At 45.9% G+C, this 21,628-nt stretch overlaps 1 long non-coding RNA gene across 4 annotated transcripts; it reads left to right on the forward strand.

Annotated features, from left to right (window-relative positions):
• Window positions 1–1,632: 1,632 nt before the first annotated feature.
• Window positions 1,633–21,602, forward strand: LOC138121074 (uncharacterized). Of its 4 annotated transcripts, none has more exons than XR_011156072.1 (4): window positions 1,633–1,713; window positions 15,269–15,475; window positions 16,676–16,750; window positions 21,095–21,602. It is a non-coding gene; the product is annotated as an uncharacterized lncRNA (long non-coding RNA). The 4 variants fall into 4 exon arrangements; XR_011156070.1 differs by lacking the exon at window positions 1,633–1,713 and adding an exon at window positions 13,884–14,120 and having other exon boundaries at window positions 15,223–15,475; XR_011156071.1 differs by lacking the exons at window positions 1,633–1,713; window positions 21,095–21,602 and adding exons at window positions 13,884–14,120; window positions 19,981–20,328.
• Window positions 21,603–21,628: the final 26 nt, after the last annotated feature.

Raw genomic sequence — 21,628 nt, forward strand, 5'->3', positions numbered from 1 at the left:
ATAAAGCGTTCAGGCTTTTCAAAAGCATTGCAGGTTAATAATACAATCAAGGAGTAGTTTGGGTTGGAAAGGACCTTTAAAGGTCATCTAGTCCAGCCCCCCTGCAATGAGCAGGGACATTGTCAACTAGATCAGATTGCTCAGAACGGAACCATCCAACCTGACCTTGAACGTTCCCAGGGATGGGGCATCTACCACCTCTCTGGGCAACCTGTGGCAGTGCCTCACCATTCTCATTGTAAAAAAACCTCTTTCTTGTATCGAATTTAAATCTGCCCTTCTTTTGTTTAAAGCCATTCCTCCTTGTCCTATCACAACGGGACCTGCTAAAATATCCAGAACTGATTATGTCAAATGGGCTGTAATTGCTTCTGGCAAGGCAAGTGTGCCTGGTCAGGCTCCTTGTAGGGTAACATTCACCCACGAGTTGGGACATGTCCTCCTGCTTCCCCCCAAAACCTTCCCAGCCATACTGAGCCAGGCTGCCTTAGACAGGTGATGGTGCTTGTGGGACACCCCAGGGAACCAGGCAAAGGCTGCAGGTGATGATTTTTTCTGAGGGGTGAGTGTAGGGCAAATGTCTCAATTGGTAAACTGGTGAATTGTGGGCGAAGAAAGTGCCTTCGAATGGTGATAATTGTTATGGATCCAGGAGCTGGTGACACATCCTGCCCACCCGAAAACTGCAGTGAAGGCAAAGGGGTACGGGAAGTGATTTAAGGAAAATCAGAGTAATGAGTCTATAAACAGCCTGGTTTTGTCAGGGAAAGTGCATATCGGTAACTGCCCCGTCTGTCTCTGCAGGGGAGCAGCCGACACAAACGCCGTGTTAGCAATTTCCTCAGAGCAGCTGTGATGGGCAATAAAAGCTCTAGCACCGGGAGTTGGTGGCTGGCGCTGTTTGCTCCCTGCAAGCCGGGAAAGAGGTTGGGAGACTCCTGCAATGGGTCAGTCCTCATTCCCAGCACCTCTTGGAGACCCTGGCTCTTCTACCACACCTCCCCCAGCCCCGTGGCACTGGCTAGGGCCACCCAGAGGTGGCACCCAGCCATGGAGGGTGAGTGGCATTGCAAGAAGCTGCCTGGCTCCCAGCAGGAGCTGTGCTGTCAGATGTGTTAATTAAGAGAGCTCTGGTAGAGCACTCATGGCAGTGGGAGCAAGGACATGGTGCCAGTCTTGCTGCAATTAATAGATATCTGTGAGAATTTAGAGTGCAGACAGAATGCTGCTTTAAACACCCTCATTTCCTCTCCCACCCCGCTCCAGTCTGGCTTTAAGCAGCTTTGTTCCAGAGACAAATTAAAATCTCCTTCCATTCCAGGATGCTTTTATTCTCCAGAATTTTTTCCTGCTTTTCTCCAGGGCTGGAAGTGAGTGTGTACTTTGGTTGGTTTGTTGCACCGAGCCAGCTCAGTCTGTTCAAAGCAGAGCCCTTTGGAAGAGGGAGGTTTCTGGAAGTGGACTGTGCCCTTTTTCCATGCTGCTTATTGCCTCTGTGTGGGGCTCAGGGCAGCGGCCTGGGGCTTCCCTTGTGTCAGTGTTGCCATGAGGAGCGGACAAAAACTGTCCCACAGCTCTGACTGTGCCAGAGATGCTGCTGCCTTACCCTCCTTAACCCTCTGGAAGCAGGAGAAGCTGCATCAATCTATGGATCAGTCTCCTGGACTTGGAACTTTTGTGCTTCCCTATCTCAGACTTCTTCCATCAGCCCACGTGAGTGACAGCTTTTGTGTTACCTGCCTGTGGGACCTGTGCCTGTGAGGACAAAGCACTGGATGTGATGGTGATGCCTTTTCCTGGTCTTAAAATCAAGAGTCAAACACGGTTAGAAGGGGAAAAGGGATTTTACCTTGGTGTTTATTTTAAGTATCCTTAGGTGTACATGTCCAGGTCATGTGCATCAAGATGCACCCCGCCGAGTCTATGTGTCCACCTCCCCCCCAACCTCGGGTATAACATTATAGGTGTTACTAATTAGCAGATCTATCAAAGATTCCCCAATGGGAGGCTCAAGTGAGCCCCCCTCCCCAAGGAACCTTCCCCTGGATGGTTCTATCTTGGTTTACAGAATGTGTTCTGGAGAGGACCTTGGGGTCTGGGGCACGCTGATCCCCAGCTACAAAGCTTCTAAAATGTTTATTCTCTTAGCTTAACAAACAAGTCCAAGAATGTAGGCAAAAAGCACTAGGAATACAGAAGGTGTAAAAAGGTATAACAGGGGTATAAAAGAAAAGGCAAAAATCTTCAAGGCATCAATGGGACCTGGAGCTGCAGTACTCCGGGGTACAGCTAATTGCTTCCTTTTGGAGTTCTCTTGACCATGGGTTCTGTTTCCTGCTGGTTGCCTTTGCCAGATGTGCACGGAGTGTGCACAAGCACAGCTGAAGATTAAGACATAAGGAGGAATCCTAGTTTGAAAGGATGGGAGCAAAACCGAAATAAAAGGATGTTTTTTGCCTAAAGTGGGTGTGAGTCGGCAGGTAGGAATCAGCTCTTCCCTGGATCCCTGTCCTTCCTGTGCTGCTGGCAGATGAGGGTGCCCTGCAGTGCTGTGATCCGTTGGCATTCCTGGCAGGAATATACATTATTTAGTTGCTACCAAGCTGGTTGTAACACAGCTGCTAAGAGCCTTTGGTATCTGCCACATCCAAGTGAGATGAGTTGTCACTTTGACTTTTTTAATGCCATCTGAACTGTCACTTCTGAAAGGTCACCCTTTCTGTCATTGCTTGACCTGCTTGGAAAAGCTTTGGGCCTTTACAAACAGCAAGAGGGCTATAATGCAGTCTTGGAAAAACAGCCCGGAGCCCTTTGGGGGTGCTCGCCAGGGAGCAGGCTCTGTGCAATATATTCCAATATCTCCAAGCAACAGCTTAATGTGTTGCCTTGTCTGCTTAAGTAGCAGAGCTCCTCTGGCCTAAAAGCCTCATCAGCAGAGGGCTATGGAGTGCAATTTGCTGCTGAATGAATTTGCTGCTTTATTCACTCTGGTTTCCCCTCCCTCTTGTGTTATGACAGTGAAATGACTCATCTTCACCTTAATATCATGTTTTAGAGAAATGGTCTAATATTTTGTACAATGTTCATTGTAAAAAAAACCCCAAACCAACAAAACAGATTAAATCTGTCTTCTGGCACAACATTTTCCAGTGTAATTCTACAGAGGCAGCACCTTTCTCCACGCTCCTTAGGCCAGCAAACATTGTGGAGTACAAGGTTTGTGATACCATCAATTATTGTAAGGAAAAAAGGCAAAAGCAGAAGGCCTGGTTCTTAGTGAAACTTGATTCTGGCTTTGGACTGCAATCATTTATTACAGCTCTGTTTTGCAATTAATACCAGCGTGACCTACTTAAATAGGTCCTTGTAATTCTTGTGCCCATGTATGTGCTCGTGAAAATTCAGTTCTAAGAGCATGAGCCTTGTTGGTTATGTCAGTGTGATGGAGAAAAATGTAGGTTGGATAATCGAGGTGAATTTGGTAGGAAATGGTGTGCTATAAAACTTATAAAAATAATTTAAAAAGCAAAAGATAAAAGGGAAGGGATTACTGCAAGTTGGGGTTTATGGCTGGTGCTCTCTGCTCATCCACACCCCATGGTCATGGCCATAGTGGGGATGTCTGAGCTAGTGAGGGAGGAATTGGATTCAGTGTGGGCCCCAGAAACAGCCAAAAGAGCAGCAACAGTCAGGAGCACCTGGCTCTTCTCTCCTTAAAATCTAATCTGAGCCCCAAAACAAAGGCCCCAAATTTAATTCCCTGGGGATTGAAGCTGTCAGGTCTTTGACTGGGGCTTTCACAGCATGCTGGGTAAATAAGGTCCCCATCAGACATCCTATTGGTGCAGATGTAATTATAGATAACCACACCATAAAGAAGTTCTGGATGCTTGTGGAGGAGAAGCAGAAAAAGCAGGGAAATAAAATTATACTTCTGTGTTTTCCACATGGAATAATTTCTGAAGTGCAGAACTCTCCAGGCCATGCAGGGCCTCTTGCCAAAGGAAGTGATTTCAGACAAATGCTGACTGAGTGGGAGAAGATGTTTATGTTTGAGGCCTGAGTTATCACTGAAGTTTTTCACTTCTAATACTTGGTAATATCAGTGTCATTTTATCGATAAGGAGCACACTCAGGCTCTGAGACATCTCCATCTGTACCTGCTTCACAACTCCACTTGAAGGCAGAGGAAGATTATTTCCTTGTAAATGACCTGTTTTCACCAAATTCTGCAAACTCTTACTGAGGCTCCTTGCCATGAAGTTGATTTTCTATTTTTTTTTTTTTTTTAATAATAAGGATTGCTTTCTTCTTCCAAATGTTAAGTCAATTCTTTCCCCGCCTGGCATGTCAGGAGGTGCAGGAGCATATCCTGTGCAGAAACACTCCCTAACTCCATCAATAACCTTTTTGTGCTGCTCAGCGAGTCCTAGAAAACTGCAGAGTAGTTTTGTGTCTCTGCAGGTTACTTGGCAATCAATTCTCCATCTCTTATAAACCCTAATTTACAGGGAGAATGTGACAAACTCCTTCCTCTGCAGTCAGGAGTTGGCAGTGTCCATTCTTTTATGGGTTCAGCAGAATAATATCATAGGAACAGAGGTGTTCTGCAGCATTCCTGCTTGGTTTGCTCCTCATTGTGTGGGGCAGGCAGCAGCCTTCTACATCCCTACAAAGCACAGGGAATTTTCTGGACTGGGAAGAAAAGCATCCATAAGAGAGGCAGAATATAATGCTGTTACCCATGGTTGATGCTCCCACCTCTGTTTTCAGTTTTTCCCTTCCTTGCTGCCCTGGGGCACCTGAGTAATGGGGTGTTTGTAGTGTTGTTGTCCAAATTGAAACTGGTGGAAGAGTTTGTGGACTTATTTCCAGCATGAGAACAAACCCTGTTTTGACAGTTGTATAAGGGAAAAATTATTTCAGGGAGAAAGAGGTGAGAATTTTTTCATGTGGCTGCAGGGAGGGAAAGCAACTGTGGTGTGTTTGGTGCGTTGTTAACGTAAAAGCAACAAAAGCAACCCAAACAGTGAGCGAGCATCGCTTGAGCTGCACACGGTCAGTAAGGGCTGGATCTCTCCTGCTCCTTCCTCTGCCAGAGGGGCTTGTGTTGGGCTGCTTGCTCCTGTCATTTCCCTTTTGATTGCACAGCCGTTTCTTAGAAAACAGCTGGTTTTTGCCGGCTCTCCTGAGCATTCAAGCGAGTCCAGGAGATGTGGGGATGGGCTGATAAGTGGGTTTGGATGGTCTTGGCTATTAGGTGTTGCTATGTTTCCTGGTGCTCCTGTTTGTGATGGAGCTATTTGCTTGTCTCCAAAGCCATCCCAGGAATGCTGCTTTTGTGGAAGGCGGAAGAGCTCAAGAGAAAATGTGCTTGAAATTACCCGTTGTGCAGAAATGCAATCATTGCGAATTTTCTGCTAGAAACTGCTTGTGAGCAAAGATGGAGCCTGAAGTAGGGATCTGCTTTTGTCCCTTACAGTGACACAAAGCTCTCTGTGCATCTCCAGAGGGTTGTCACCACACAGGAACATGTCCCTTCAGGAATCTCCTGGCAGGCCAGCGAGGGGGATTTGTCATCACAGCTGCATGCCTGGGAAGAACATCGAGGCAAATTCCCCTTTTCTGGCCAGGAAAGCCAGGGTGTCTGCCTGCTGTATTTCACGAGTAGAAAACCAATTGCTGAGGGATTTCTGCTGGGAGATTTGTGCTTTATGAAATTCATGCTGGGGGCAGAGGAGGACTGGGGAGCTGGAAACGATAGCGCTGTCTTCCTCCCCTCTGCTTTAATTGTTTGTAATGATTTAATAAGCAACACTAAACAGGGAAGCTGATTCTTCCCTGCAGCAAACACAGGCATGTGGCATTTCATTACTTTTATTAGGGCCTGTGTTTGGAATTTCTTTGTTGTATTTCCTTCTTTGCAGGCTTGGTCCAAAGCTTGGAGAAGTCTGTGTGAAAATTGGACTTTGGGCTGTCAGGATTCTGAGTGTTGAGTCAGCACCAAATCCATGCAGCTATATGGGAAGGAAATAATGAGAAATTACATAATTTAAACAAGGAAATGCTCTTGGCTTTGGCCCTTTGTGTGCACAAACACACACCCAGATAGGAAGAGCAAATCAGGTACCAAATCACAGTACTTGCAGAAGAATGAATGGAAATAACTCCCTGTTTAGGCTGGAAATCAGGAGAAAATTTGTACCCATCAGAAGGGTGTTGAAGTGGAGCAGCTGCCTAGTGACAACAGACAGAAGGAGAAGTGAAATCCCAATTTAGAGGCTTTTAATGTGGAGCTTTTTGGATGTTGGGGGCATTGGAAGTAGATCTTGCCAGTCCCATGGGCGATGCAGGCAGCTTCCCAAGGGAGCATCCCTGCCCCACGCCAGGGACCTGCTGCCCTGGTCCCACAAAGTGATTTGGGTTGTACCTGGTGGCTCAGCAGATCTTGGGGAAATGCCTCAACCTTTTTTGGATTTGAATGACATTTGAGTCAAATCAAGTTTCTCCTCTGAGGGATGGAGTCTTGGGCTCTCATGGGTTTTACTTGAAAGTTCCTTTAATCTGTCCCCCACCCCAAAAACCGCCAGCAGATCCCCTGCTCCTCCCACTCTGTGTCTCCCACAGATATGATCCTCAGAGCTTTTCCCTTGAACTAAAAGAACTGGAAATTGGTTGGGTTTTGTTGCCTCTTGGCAACAAAATTTTCCTCAATTGTGCAGCTCAGGGGGAAAGAAACTTCTCCCTCCCTTCAGTTTGCTGCAACAAAGTGTTTTGTTCCTCTTTGTGAAGAACTGGGAAGAAACACTTATGTTAAAGCTGAGGGAGCCAGATTCAATTCCCTTCTCATTTTGAGCAAAACAACCAAGTTATTTATGTTAAAAGTAACTCCAGAATTTTGAAGAGATCTTTTGAGAAAATATTTCCCTTGGTGACTGATTATGAGTGGGTAGGGGAAGAAACTCTTTGCCTTGAGCCACTCAAAGCAGTCATTTCTTCCCAAAGAGTAGATGTAATTATATTTTCTGGGTGCAAAAAAAGAAGTAGTAGTGGACCAAAGGAGCTCCAAGCCAATCTCCATTTGCTGTCAATGACAGAATTAAATGCACAGGGCTCCTATCAGCTCTGCCAGACAAAATGTTCCTTTTGGGTCATTGGAGGTTTTGTCAGAAAGCTTTGTAGCATGAATAGCTCATGGACTTAACTCTGCTGGCTTCAGCCATTCCTGCTGTCCATCATATCTTGCTATTATGAGGCAGCTCTTTTCATTATGTTGTCTTTTAACTCAGATATCTGAGCCTTTTTCTACTTCTAGCCCCAGTTTTCCACAGGACAAACATTTCCTTATCTGTGAGTGTATTCAGTTGTGGCCACACAAGTGAAGGAAAGGAGCTGGCAGGTGATAATTTATGAAACTTTCGATAATGGGAAAAACTCAGCATTCAATTTCCATCTCCTTAGAAATCTCTATTTTTATTTCTTTTCCTGTCTCTTGTGGTCTTTGTGGCTGGTCTGAGTTTAGTGTTTGGAAATGCAATTATATGGATCCAGATTCTTTTGAGACAGAATAATTTTGTACATAAACCAAAATAAATTTAACTTTCTAATATTAGGGCAGTTTGACATCCAGGCTCAGTGACCTGGCAGTGGTTAGTGCTTGGCCAGCCTCAGAACACAGAGTTCGTCTGATTTAGGTGAAATTTCATTCACTGGAGACAAAGTAAAATTGCCTTTTATTTGCTCAGCACTAAAAATCCATCTGAAGCTGATTGCCAAGATTTGCTGGAGCTGCTGAGTGATGGGATAAACTCCTGCAATGGCACCATGAAATGGGAGACCGTAAGAGAAATATTTAAAAATGGCATTTCCAACCATTTGCAGGCCCTGATGTTCTGCTGTTGGCTTGGTGCTGTCAAAGGGGCAGATTTTGATGGTTTTAGGGGCACTAACCTGGGCAGTGAAACACACTTTTGGCAGCAATTGCATCTCTGATCTCTGCAAGTGCCTTTATCTCCCTTCATGCTCCTCAGCACTGCAAGGACTGAGTAAATCTTTGGGAAGACCCAATAGTGACAGATTTTGGAAAGATTTGAGTCAGGAGATAGAAGCAGCAGCAGAAGGTGATGTAACCTTCATCCTAGTGCTCTCCTGCATGCTGATGCAGCCCGAACGAGGCGGGGATTCCATAAAACACCTTCTGTATCTCCTGTGGGAGAAAAACAAGTGGCAAATTCTTTAATTTCTTGGTGTTTCAGGCATGTGTCGTGCGGCTGTGCTGCACCCCCGGGCCGGGCTCTGCCTCTCTTTGCTCTGACTGGTGCTTCCAAGCTGTAAATAAAAAACCACCTCTCTGCCCAGCTTCCACTTTGCTTTAAAAATTCAGCACCACGTCAGCAGCTGAACAGGTCCCGGAGCTGGGGAGAAGGATTGGAGATGCAATTTGCATCGCAGAGTTGTTACAGGGGGAAAATATCGTGCTCCTCCTGTGCCTGGAGCTGCTAATCTTGTGTTCTGAACATTGAAAATCTCTTCAGCTTCTCTCATTATACCCAAGCTTGATTACAGCTTTGATTTCACACCTCTCTCATGCAGGCTTTTCCTCCCTCCTCAGCTGGAATTGTAAGGCCTGAGAAGAGAAATTTTGTTGCGCCTTGGGACAGTTCCCAACATCTATCCCTGCTCCCAATGCTGCTTTTAATTATATTGGGAATCTGAGCACGAGGGGAGCTGGGGGAACTTTAGTGAGGGGGAAAATAAGGCACAGAGGCCAAAGTGTAAATGCAGAGTCCGGGTTACCACAGTCTGCAGGGTTGTGGGGATTTGGGCCACGCAAACTGATGTTTTTCTCTGTGAAAGGCTGGTTCCCTCTGTGTATCTCCTCCAGAAATTCTTGAGCACCAGGGCTGGTGCTGGAGCTGCAGCCACACAAAAAGTCCCCATGGAGCTGTGTGGGACCCAGTGGGAATCATTTGTTTGCTGCTTTTGATGAAAAGTTGTGACATGAACCTCAGTGTCAGGGAGGTGACACGTTAATGCTGCTGCTGTCAGACAGTGCCCACACACTGTGTCTGGAGACAGCTCAGGAGGAGATGAAGAAATCCAGGATTAAATCCCATGTGCTCCTGAACTCTATCAGGAACTGCTTGGAGTGAAGTCTGTGAAGTGACTTGGGAGGGCTGGACAGAAGGCACAGCTCTGAGATGTGTATGGTACATTGGTGACGTCCTAATAATGGTCTTTGCACACGGATGAAAAAGTATCAGTTTGCATGGCCTGAATGTCTGGGTCTGGAAATTCTGCGTGTTGCATGAGCTGTGCTGAGCTAATTTGGCTCTGAAATTTCATCTCTGTACCTTATCCAGGAACAACATCAGAGTCCTGAAACAATTTATAAAAATCAGTCATAACCCAGAAGCAAATCTCGGCAATACATGTCTGTGGCAGGTGAGGAGACTGAAAGCTTTCATTATGAATTGGGGATTATGAGCACTGACATTTACTGTGCTAGAAAGTCCAAGGCACAAATTTGTGCCAATTAATGTCACGCCTTTAACTACGAGGATCAATTGGTGTTATGCTTGTACCAGAGTCTGGTGACACAGGGGGTTTCCAAAGGAAGTCTTGGTCTATGGAGGCCTGTACCCAAAGAAAATGCAAAGAGAACTGAGGTGTGAAAAACAAAGATACTTTATTTATACAAGAGCAGCAACAAAAACGAACTACAGAACATATTGATATTGTAAGAACCTTTGTAACAACAACGATCTATAGAACGTATTTACAAGAATATCTCTATCAAAAATATGTTAAATCTATTTACAGAAGATAAAAAGAATCCCTAAAACGTATATACAGAAGGGTGCCATCTCTGTCCTGGATCTCCATCAGTCCTGGAAGAAAAGCAAGTGACATAGTCATTCCAGTCAGGCACAGAGGGCTGTTCCATGTGCCCCCAGCCTGGGACACACTGGCAGAGTGGGACTCTACCACCAGTGCTGAGCCTGGCTGGGACTGGGGGTCGGGCCCCAGGCACTGGGATGGGGCTTGTGTGACCCAAAGCAAGCGCAGGACAGGGTGGGGATGGTGCTTGTGCTGCCAGAATCCAGCACACGGGGCACCGTGTCCCTCAGCGGGGCACCCAGCCCAGCCCCAGCCTGGCAGCAGGGGACCCACTCTGCCTGTGGGGAGCACATACCTCTCCTACTGCTGGAGTCCGTCTTCATCCCAGGACCATGTCCTCCTCCTCGTCTTTTCCATCAACGTCCATGTACTCAATGTACTCTTCCATTTCCACCTCCATCTCTTCCTCCATCTCTTCCTTCACATCCACTTCCATTTCTTCCTCCATCTCTTCCTTCACATCCACCTCCATCTCTTCGTCCATTTCCTCCTTCACATCCACCTCCATCTCTTCCTCCATCTCCTCCTTCACATCCACCTCCATCTCTTCCTCCATCTCCTCCTTCACATCCACCTCCATCTCCTCCTCCATCTCCTCCTTCACATCCACCTCCATCTCCTCCTCTCCAGTCTCTTCTCCCTCTACTTCCATGTCCTCCTCTGTATCAGTCTTTATATCCACCTCCATTTCTTTCTCTTCGTCTCTGGAAACCTGCATATGTAGCAAAATCTCTGAGTGGGATCCCTGTCCCACAGCATCCCCACAGAGGCAGTTAGGTGGTGTCCATTTCCATGGAATGGCACCTTACCTTCCTCAGGACGAATGTGAGCATCTTGCAGGGATGAATGGCAAAATTCAGGCACTAGAGACCTTTCAAAACTCTTGGGAGTATCGGAGCAGGAGCCAAGCAGTGTGACAGCTGTGTAGGCACAAGGGCGAATGGTTGTGTTGTCCTCTTTGCTGGACGCTGGGAGCTTCAGTTGGAATGCAGACCGTGACATCACAATTCGCAGGAGTCCAGGGTCACTGTGGAGTGGACAACGGGGACCATAGAATGATGGAATCCCTGAGTGGTCTGGCTTGGAAGGGACACTAAAGATCATCTTGTTCCAACTTGAACAATCTTCTACCAGACCATGTTGCTCAGAGTTCCCACCTGGCCTTGGATGTTTGCAGGGATGGGGCATTCACATCCTCTGTGCACAGCCTGGGCCAGTGCCTCACCACTCTCAGTGTGAAAAAGCAGCTTCCTTAGATCCAATCTAAATCAACCTCCCGCAGTTAAAAGCCATCCCCCCTTCTCCTCTTGCCACTGGCCCTATTGAACACTGTCCCCATCTGTCCTATGGGACCCTTCAAGTCCTGCATGGCCACAGCAAAGCCTCTCCAGGGCCTTCTGTTCTCCAGGCTGAACATTCTCAACCCCACATGGACAGCAGTGACTTAGATCAGCAGAAATCAAAGCTGGAAGGTAGCAAATAGCACCAGGAACTGAGAGATGGAAGCTTTAGACCCAGGCTTGTCTCTAAATATACACAATTAGTAAGAGTGGAGGGGCAGATGGTGGGACACTGACTCTGTTGTAACTAATGAATATTTTCTTTTTTTTTTCTTCTTCTTTTCTCTCATGCTGACCCAGGTTTTGCTGTTTGAAAGGAAGCTTGGCACAGCATCCATTGTCTTCTCCATTTGTGAAACACCGAGCAGAGTCTGAGCAGGCTGATGGCGCAGAGCAAAACCTGCAAATATATTGATAATCCTGAGCCTGGGGGACGCAGCTAAACCCAGTCAAAAGTAATTTCTGGAAAGTCGAACCTGGTTTACATTTTCTTGAGTTTGGCTGTGCCAGCTTCACCAGTCATTTATAAAAAAGCAAACAAAAAACTCAAACCAAAAAAGACAAAACCCCAAACAAACAAACCCACACAAACCAATCAAACAAACAGATAAAAACCCCCAAATAAAACCAAAAGGAATGAGGAGTTCATATTAGTTGTGAGGACATCACAGCAGGCGAATGGCTGCTTCCCACAGGATCACCATAAAAAGCCACATGTAACAGCTGCTCCAAAATATACACAACAGGGGAAATATAAAAAGTGATACATGGTGGCTTTGGGGGTAGCTCCACATTAAGGTGAAGGATGAGCACTCAGTGGTACAGATCCAGCAATCCCCACACTCCAGGCAGCTCTTTGCTCCTGATGAAAGACCCTTGCAGGACTGTGGCCCTTCTCGATACAATGTAAATCATTCCCACAGCTCTCAGCTGAGCCACTGCATTTCCAGAGCGAGATTCAGGCACAATCCTACTGCCTCGGAGCATCTGTGGAAGATCCTGAACTTCTTCACCCCCAGAAACACAAAGCAGCTCAGGCTTTCCCTGAATTGGGTCTTCAGAGGAGGTTTCCAGTATCTCTGAGATTTGTTCACCCCTCAACACGTGTGGCTTTATGTACAGTGATGCATTTGGGTTCCTTCCTCACCCCTGTGTGCCAGGGAGTAACCACCCACGTGGATGAAGGATAATGTGTACAGGAAAATTTATTCCTGGATTGTCATTTTGCTTCACTGTCACTTAGTTAAACATGGTCCTTATCTAAGCAGGACTTAAAAGAAATGTGTAGGAATTTTGGCTCTGAGAGGAGCAGAAAGCACATTTTCTAAAGCAAATTCCCAGCTGATGCAGCTTCCCTGGAAAAAGAGTGATTCCCATTCATCTTCCTGGGAAGAATGTGAAGACCCATTCAGAGATCACAGGTTCAGCTGGCCTTTGGCTTTGTGTACCTCATTTCACACGTCCAGTTTCAAGGGCCATTAAAAGAGGCTCAAGTTTGCCTTGCAACACAGAAGTGCTGTAGCTATTCCCAGGAGAAGAACAAGAAATGACTGTCCCATGGTGTGGTCACTAGGTTGGTACCTGGGGTAGAAATCCCACCACAGTTGTGACTCTGTGAGCAAAGAGAGCCAGTGCTTTTTTGGGGCTGTAACAGCTGAGAGTGTGGCAGAGCAGTTTTTATATTATTTTTAGAGTCCTGAAAACATTGTTCCCAAAACAATCTTTCTCTCCTGTCTTCTGTCATAAATTGTGGAACAGAGAAAATGGAAAGGAGCAGAGGTTTGTTTAAATTGGCTTTTTTTTTTTTTTAGTCTTAAAATAGCATCAGCGTGATGCATGATACTTTAGAAATTGGATTAGTGACACCTATTTCATCCCACCAGAGAGGTGGGATTTAAGACTTCCAACAATAGAAACACCAGATGTGCAAGAGCTCAGTTTTCCACCCCTCACACCCCGGTATCTTGCTGTGCTATTTTAAGCAGCCTCAGCCAGGTATATTAAAATACTGCTCCAAACAACAACAGAATGAAAATGTTCCACCAAATGGGGAAAAATAAGAAAAGTGGGCAGCAGCTCATGTTCACTTTTGCAAAGTCAGATGCAAACAATGTTTGCTGGATTCCTTTCCTAGAAAAATGTAGACATTTAATAGAAATCTACCTCTGAGGCTGATAAGTTTGAATGCAAAGGCCAAACCTGTATGATTTTAGATCTGGGAGGAACAAAACAGGTTCTAGAGAAGCTGTGGTTGTCTCAGCCTTGGAAATGTTCAAGGCCAGGTTGGATGGGGCTCGGAGCAAAGTGGTCTAGTGGAACATGTCCTGAGTGTGCTGAGAGTTGGAACAAGATGAGCTTTAAGGTCCCTTCCAACCCAACACATCCTGTGAGTCCATGAAAAGAAATTTTGGTTTTCCTGAAGTGTTGCCTTGGCAAGGGGAGGTCGCAAATACCTCACGTAGCTTGAAATGCCCTGAGCAGAACCCAGCTGTGCTTTATCACAGGTGCTGAGGGATTTTCACTTGTATTTTATGGGGGATTTTCACAGGGCAGTGCAAGAGCAGCTGAATGGGTTTGACAGGCAAAGAGGGCCAGTGTGGCAGCAGCTTAATTCAACAGAGCTTTTCCTCCTGTGATCCTGTATAACCTGAGGCACTCTGGGGCTCTTGAACCCAGCAGCTGGGCAAGTTAATCATTATAATAAGTGATAAATTAACCTGCTCCACTCTACTTAGCATGGGTGTGATGAGCATTAGGTAGTTTGGGGAGTATTGCCAAGATGGGAGCTTGTTTTTTGCCAAGGAGGAGGGAGAAAATATTGCTTAGAGTAAATAAAGCAGCTCTGCTTCCCCAGCAAGAGGAAAAGAAGCAATTAAAGATGTGAGTGCTGCATGGAATCATTTGCAAGAGGATATATCTTGTCTGCTATGCAGGATTGTTCCCAATAAACCATGCTTCGCCTGACCTTTATTTTTGGATTTCTACCACATAGTACAAGAGACAAGATTAAAAATCCCAAAATGCTTTGTGGGCAGGGGATGAAAAGTGGGGAGGCACTTTTTGTTTTCTTTAGGCTGCCTCTTTCTTTTGTTCCCTTCAGAGATCTCACTTCATTTCTGCTGTTTTTTGGAGCACATGTGCTTAGCTCTTTCCAGATCCCCTGGGCTTGTTTTGGCTTTGGGTGTCATGGACACTCTAAATTGTGAGGTTTTTTCCCTCCATCTACCTCTGTTTCTTCAAGTGGTTTACCTTCATTTACCTGTTGGAGTGACGGATTTTTCTCACCTTTTATTACTTAGTGCTTTTTCTGTATTTCTTTCATTCTCTAAAACCAACTTTTCACTTGCCCTGTGGCTGTTAGATGCCAGTTATGGGAGCATTAATTCTTTCTCTACTGCTTGTCTGAGCTTTCACAAGGAGCTGAGAGCTCTCTTGGGTTAAACTTGACTCACTTCATCACCTTCCCTGCTGCTGCCTATGTCCTTGGACACTTAAGGGAATAAAGTCTCAGTGTGGAGATTATAGTTGTGAAATTATGGGTTTTTTTGAGAGATAAGAATGCTGTTCTCAATCTTTTCAAGGATAAATTGACCACCTTGTTTTGGGGGCAAGCGGGCTCAGATCAGCACAGAGGTGCCTGGTGCAGGTACTGAGGTTTGGAGGGGTGGCAGCAGCTCCTCGGGCTGTGTTTGTGTGGTGCTGTAAGGTTTGTGTTGGGTCCCTGGAGCAGTGGGAACAGCCCCCCTGTGAGATGCACATCAGGAAATGGGTGTACAAAGAGCCTGAAATGTGACCAGGTTTGGCACAGTTTCCATAGGACAAATATATTTTTACTGGGATTTTGGACAATTTGAGGCTCCTCCTTGTATCCTTTGCCTGATGAACATTCCCCCTTTGCAAGAGAGTGGGGAATCCTGAGCTCACACCATGAAAGTCCCAGATAAATATTTTTTTCTATTTTTCAGTGTTTTCATCCCAGCAGGAGTCAGAGAAGATGTGTGACCTGCCTGTCTTTGACTTTGTGACAGGAACGATGCCATGGGGAAGCTGGAGCATCACGGCTGTCCTTAATTTTCCTTGCACAACTGAGGGTGATTTAAAAACCGAGGCACAGCCAAGACCTTTCCTCCTCCTGCGCTCATCAAGCAATCACCTCCTCATCACACCTGGGCTTCAAACACCTCATTTGCATCTGGCTGACCTTGACTCTCCTCCGTGGATGGGAAGATGAAGAGGTGGGAGTGTAGAGGCCCGGGGTTGGGATTTTATGGGTGAGGTGTGAAATAGTGGCTGGTGCAGGCTGGTCTTGTAGAAACATCGAGAGCTGTGCCATGGAGGATGAGAGTAAATGGATTAAACAGGAGATAAAAGGGGGAGGGCACCTGGTTAGCTATCACTGACAGAAATGTGGAAAGAAAATACATGTAAAAGAGATGTCAGAGATGGTCATTAACTGCACGGCAGGTTCAGGGCTCTTTTAATAATTGGCCATGTAGGGAATACTAGAAGTGATTTAAAAAGCTCTTAAGTGACTGAGGGCTTTTTGTGAATGGTTGGGGGAAACAAAGGAATACTGATTCTGGCAGAACTTTTATTCTAATTTAAGCATGATCCTTTTTCTGAGATAACAGTGGCTTTGAGTAAACGGAAATCTCTTTCCATTAGCTCTGGCAGGAGCTGGATAAAGCTCTCATTCAGGTAAACTTTAATCCAACATATGTCTGTAGAGTAATAAATTTAATGGGAGCCATCAGCCTGATGTATGAGTAAGGATGGTGCTTAGGGCAAGAAGGAAGAGTAAATTAGGAGCGGAAAAATGATGAATTATAGTGGGGAAATTATAATTTATGCCAGTTTAGTGGAAATATTTAACTAAGCTAAGGTAGAAGTCTACCTACATTGAAAGCTAGGCTTTATAACAGAATTCTACTAGAGCAAATCTAGTAGTCCTAGGCTCCAGACAGACCTTTAGATACAAGTTTACCTCTGGTTTGAGAAAGCTCAGGGCTTGAGCAGGAATTTATGGCTTTGGTCTTGACCCTTGGGCTGTAAATGCTCCTGTAAAATTAATGCCAAAGTTACAGCTTCCACAAATTTCTAAGAGCTCCAGTGGAGAAAGGTCCTCCTGGATTTTGGGGACAGTTTCTCAGAGCAGAACATTTCAAGTGCTATTAAACTGCATTCAAACTCCCTTTTATTGGGGAGTAAATTTCACACCCTGGTCTATCAGCCTGACATGTTCTTCGAGAAGGGACAAATTTTACAAGCCACTTTAAAAATAATTTCACTGACAGCTTTGCAGCACTGAGAACTTTAAAACACTGAAATGGCTTTTCACCCTGCAGTAGCCACTAAGTAATTATGATTGTAGGGAGACTAATGAAACCAGCTGTTAACAACCTAATGAGAATTTAAACCAGCCCTCTGCTCCACAGGCATCTCCCTTTTCTGTCCCTGATTATCCTGCACCCAGTGCTTTCCAGACAAGTTTAGTGTTGCTTGATGTTCAGGTAAGGGCTGCCTTATGTTGTAGAAGTGGTGATGCACTTCTGTGAGGTGGTGCTGCTGCCATGCTGGGGTCACATCACAAAGTCCAACTTCTGCAGGAGCTGGGAACCATGGAGAGGTCTGATAGCACAGCATGGGGAAACTGGAGTGGAGGGATTCTGGTTTAGTGTTTCCCTCAGTGGCAGACAGCATTAGTTATCAATAAATCTTTAGTTCAAAGGTAAGATGTTTTGCCTCAAATCCTAGGTTGCTTTCAATGCAGCTTTCCCTGGCAGTTAACACATTGTTTTTCTGTTGCTTTGAATAGGCTGTCATTCCAGATGACCTTTAAAGATCCCTTCCAACCCAAACTATTCTATAATTCTTTTGCTGCATAATGAATAGCAACATGTATTTTACCCTCATTATGCACAATATTACACAATGTCTGGCCTTTTGGGGGTCTTTCTTCTCCAGGTCCTCGTGACTACGCTCACTCCTATACACTCTTAATTATTTCTGTTGCTCATCAGTGAACATTTTCAGTTCTGCCACCCATGTTTTGAGTAGGTTTTCTGTGGCTCACTGCACCAGACATCAGGTCAGTCCAAAGAAGAGCATTAGGAAGTATCCAGCTGTATTTTCTCTTCCTCCCTCTGCTGTTTTGAGCTCTCTGGCTTTCTTATCTCCCTCACATGTCTTGATCCTTTTCTGGATAACTAGAAGGATATCAGGATTAAATCCTGTCTCAGCTCTGAGGTCTGGCTTTTGAAGAGCCCCAGTCATCTTCTCCTAATCATCTCATCCTGGCCTTGATGGAAATATTAGGCCTTCATGGATCATTGTTCAACTTTGTGCATTCTGGCACTGCTTTTCAATGAAAGTTTTTGAGTCTTTGAAAGGTTTCCTGGTGTGGGAATGACAATCCTCAATCCTAACTCTTGGTGGGGGTTGCAGATCCCTGAGTTGTGAAACCTCCTGAAAAACACTGTTCTTTTTCCTTGACTTTTCCTGGATCGTTTTCATCAACAGATTACGAGGTTTTGGGATGTCTTTTCAAAGGGAATTTTAATGAATCTCCTGTCTGGTATTTCAAAGGGGAACAGTCGTTTGGTTCCTTTTCACCAGCACTTGCTTACAATCCAATTAGCTAACTGCCTTTAATTAACCATAATAGATTCCAGGAGAGCAGAATAACAGCGGAACAAAATCAAGCAGTGACAACTCTGTGACTGAACCTGGGCTTCCCCTTTCCCAGGTGCAGGATTCTGGGCAGCCCCGTAACCCTCTGCTGTCCCCTTTGAGCTCTGCCATGCAGTGCTTTGAATTCCTGGGGAAGGAAAAGCTTCCAATCCCTCAGCTCCAGGTTCACACGTGTACAGTCACCTGTAAATCCAGAGGCCAGTGGGTATTTCTGCCTGTGGTTCGTGTGCCTGGGCTTTGCACGCAGGAGCTTTGATTTTGAAAGTTTGGCCAGCCTGGCTTCTCAGGGAGGGATCTCTGTGGCTTGAGGGTCCTTGGGCTCTCTCCTCTGTAAGGAGGGGCTTGTATCTGTTCTTTCTTCACCTCCTTATCTGCAGATTTCTTGGCAGAGGCTTTTGCAGGCAGGACAGCATGGCAGGAATGCTGGAATTAAACAGTTATGTCCAGTGTCTGGCTTTAGGTAGTTGATTCATCCCTCAGCTGCTGGGCCTTAAAATTCCTTAAACTGCCCAGCTGATCTCCTGTTACCAGTCTGGGACTGAGAAAACACTGAGCTTCTGGGCCTTTCTTGTGTTAGCAGAACAAACCATTGCACTTCTAAACTGCACGTCAGCACTCACCCGAGGCTTTGCCCCACTCATTACAAACATGAGGGGATGGTTGCTTATACTGCTCATCTCTGTCCCTGGAAGAGAGGCATTCAAAGAATGGGATACCCCATAGGACTCTGGTTGTGAGCTTTCCTCAAAAATGTGGTTAGATGAGGTGTGTAGGACTCATTTCTTCAGAAGGGCAGGAGAAACCACTGAAGGCTCCCCCTGAAGGGCCTCCTTACCCAGCAGTCTGACACAGATTTGCTTCTGAAGAGCTTTATAATTTGTCCTTATTATGTTCTATATGTGATTTAATGAAAGGCTCTTTCTCTACTGTAATTGAGCTCTTAATCTCATCTGAAAAGTAGAGCACAATCCACTCAGAAATGGTGTTTGAGTAGCAGCCTGTTTGTGTTTCCTCTGCCATGATGTTGCTCACGGAGCTGCTCGCTCTTTAAGAGCAGACAATAAACAGATTTCTCTGAGTCAAAAATACATCAGTGATACCACACAGAGGAGGTTTGAATAGAAAACTGTCTCACTGCCCAACTGAGCAACCAAGATCTTCCCTGGTTCTGCAAAGAATATGAAGAAGTGAGAGTTCCTTACTGAGCACCTGAGGGTTCATGCAGGTGATGCTCAGCAAATGGCACATGGAGATGGCAGCTGTCAGCTAAACAATTGGCTCTGGGCAGGTAAGAGTTGGCAGGAGATAAGAGTGGAAAGTCAAAACAACAGGATGCTTAAAAAATTGTAAGAGGAATAATGACTTCAGTGAAAATCCCTCCGTCTTAAACCTCCAAAAAGCTTTTTTACGAAAATCCGCAAAAATGTCCTGCTTTGATCAGTCTGATCTTCCTAAACAGCATTTTACAATCAGAATTAGGAGTTGAGAGACATTAAAGAAGGCTTAGCACAGTATTTTTCATTGTGACCTTAGTACATATTTTTTACTGTGCTGTAGTTTGGAGGGGGGGGCCCAAGCCCCAGCTGCAGCCTGGGGAGACCCTGCTGACCTAAACATTCCCCAAACCCACTGTGGGACTGACCAAGAACCAGAATCTGTAGGGGACTGTGTAAAATACCTCACACTAGAAAACACTTGAAGCTTGATGGTGATCCACAGCTTCCAGTTCAGACCACAGGCAATGCCAGTAGTGACCAGTTTGCTGCCTGCTCTGTGCAGAACTGGTGGTTGTGAGTGGGAGAGCTGTGGGAGGAACAGGCTGATGGCTTTTTGGGGCACACAGAACTTTCCATCTCTACTGGTTTGTCCACACTAGAGAGTGGATTTTCCTGGAGAAATACCTGGAGAGTGGGGAGGATGAAGAGAAAATCATTCGCTGCCAGTGAATGCTGTGTTTGTTGCAAACACATGAGTAGCATCTTGTACGAGTCCTGGCTGTCAATCCACAGGGATTCCAGGCTGGGATCAGCTCAGCTCTCTCTTTTACCAGGGGAATGAGGACCAGACTCTGCACCACACTTCCATAGCTGGGGACAGGTGGGTTCAATCACATCCAGAGACTGGATGAGGAATGTGTCACATTTTGTCTTGCCATGCACAGCAGATATCCTAATTTAAAGTGGTGCTGTCTTCCCAAATTCTGCTTCTTCCTCTGCCTCCTTCCATGTGAGAAGACCCATCCATTTTGAACCTGTCCCTTCCACCCTTCCCTGTAAAGATCTCCATTACTGGAGTAATTGGCACTATTGGATCAGCCTTTGATGTGATGAGCAGTGGATTTTTGTAGTCAACATGCCAATTTAAAGTGCCACAAATAAAAGATCAATTCCTTCTTTCCTGGAGGAGAAATAAAGGAAAATTCTTTTCATGTTAAGGACTGAGTGTACAAAACTAAAGAGGTAGAAGATGGGAATGAGATTGACAAATTTACTCCTCACAGGAGACAATTTAGCAAATTAGAGAGAATATGTTTTCACCTTTGAAGCAGTCAGGTACCAAAATGATGCCACTTGGAGTAGGCAGGGCTGGGATGGGAACGGCGCCCACAGATTTTGACAGATCTGTTCACATAAGAGCCCATTTTCTGGTGCCAGCCCTGGAAACAGGGCCCGGAAACAGGGCTGGTCAAGGACAATCTCTCTGCCTGATTTTATGGCATATTTGACAGAGATTTCCATTCTCTTTTGCATCCCTGAGCATGGTGTCCTGGATGAGACCATCCTGCCACACACTTACTGCCTGTGTGGTGCACTGAGGTGGCTTTGCAAGAGGCACCCGGGTCTGCACGGGCCCTGTGCCCTTTCAGCCAGAGCTGTGACAGGTTAGAGGGAATGAATCCAGCAAGTTAGTCAGCAGCATCAAAAGCCCTGTGAAAAATAATTAGTGCTGTGGCCACGTAATGTTTCACATAAGGTGAAATCAGAGGGTTTCATGCCTTTTGGCAGAGGATCAGGTCCTGCTGCAGAAACTTCCATCTAGAGTGTGGCAGCCCAAGGCATCAAGGAGAGGGACGAGGTCCCACCTGGCACAGCTTCCTGTCCAAAATCAGCCCAAAACACATTCCTTCCTAATGCAAATGACTTCTTTTTGGTGCTTTCTTCCAGAAACAGGGCAAAAGTTAGGAGGGGGAACACCAGCCCTGAAATGCTGAGGAAGAAGAGCTCTGTTCCACAGGGATGCTGTGGAGGGGGCTGGAGGCAGCGGGTGCCACCCGGCGAGTCCCTTCTGCAACTGCTAACGTGCTCCCGATTATATTTAATTAATTAGCAGCAGGGGGGGAATCTGGAATCAGAGTTGTGCCGCTGGAGTAACAGGAAACAAGATGTTCTCTTGGCGCTGGAGCTGCTCTGAGGTACTCGCGGCTGCCTCGCCAAGGTAACGGGGCAGTGACTCAGAGGAGCAGGAGCAGCTGGCAGCACCGCGCCGGCTCAACACTCGGCTTTGCTGCTCCCAAGCATGGACCTCACATCCCTGCAGCACCTTTCCAGCCAGGAATGGTGTGGAAAAGGGTGGCGAGCCCTCGGGGATGTGATGAGATGAATTTTCCACACCAGCCCTTTCTCACTGTGTTATTTCCTCCCCTTGTGAGGTGATGTGCTGGGATCCCTTTCAGTGGGGTTTGTTATTAATTTAAACAT

This window comes from Aphelocoma coerulescens, chromosome 20, assembly GCF_041296385.1.
Source record: "Aphelocoma coerulescens isolate FSJ_1873_10779 chromosome 20, UR_Acoe_1.0, whole genome shotgun sequence".
Lineage (NCBI taxonomy): Eukaryota > Metazoa > Chordata > Aves > Passeriformes > Corvidae > Aphelocoma > Aphelocoma coerulescens.